A 943-nucleotide genomic window follows, 5' to 3' on the forward strand; every position below is an offset into this window, starting at 1 on the left:
TGTGTGTGTGTGTGTGTGTCCCACATAACTGCTGGATCCGGCCTTGTCTGGCTCTTGGCACGTGGCCTGGGGGCATATCTGCCTCCCTGTCCCTTGCTCTGCCAGAGTCCCAGGCCATTGCTATGTCCTCCCCAGGGCGGTCGGTCACTCTGGCTGGCACTGGTGCCCGAGCCCCGTCCAGCAGGCTCTAGCGCCCACCGGCCTCTAATGGCCCAGCTCTGAGCGGGGCCAGGCTCACTGTCCTCACGTTCACCTCTCAGTCCTTCCATCACCCCAGCCGTCAGTCTGGGTGGCTCTGGTCCCCTCTGGTCCCCCTTTCCCTGCACACCTCGGCTGGAACAGACCTGCTGCTCCCTGTCCCCACTCCTGCCCAGCCTCAGCGATGGGGGTCACTTGCTTTGGGGACACCCAGGGTGACCTGCCCACTGTCCTGCACACATGCCACCATGTGCTTCTGTCCAGCTTTTGACAGGTCCTGTGTGAGCACCCTCTCTCTGTCCCAGCCATGGCCCTGGAGGGGCGGCCTGGGCCCATTACCACGCCCCCACCCCTGGCCAAGCACCCCCTCTGGGCCCTGTGCCCTCAGCCCTCAGAGCCCCTGCTGGACCCCTGCGCCTGGCCACAGCACCTGTGCTGTCTCCCAAACCCTCTGATGCCCCACCAGCTTCTGTGCTCCAGGAGCCCCCTGGCATCTGAGCACTCCTGCAGCCGCCACGACTCCCCAGATGAGCTGTTGGCCCCCCGAAACACCCTACCATTCCCCAGGCCCGGGGGTCCATGAGTCCTTGTTCCCTTAAGGCCCCTTGCTGCCCCCTTACCCACCAACACCTCCCCGTAGCCCTGTCCACATCACCCCTACTGGCCCCAGACATGCCCAGCACCCCTGGTGCCCCCTCCAGCCCCTGGTCACAGCAAACCCTGCTGCTTCTACCACAGACATACG

Source organism: Erinaceus europaeus, chromosome 8, assembly GCF_950295315.1.
Source record: "Erinaceus europaeus chromosome 8, mEriEur2.1, whole genome shotgun sequence".
In the NCBI taxonomy this organism is placed as follows: domain Eukaryota; kingdom Metazoa; phylum Chordata; class Mammalia; order Eulipotyphla; family Erinaceidae; genus Erinaceus; species Erinaceus europaeus.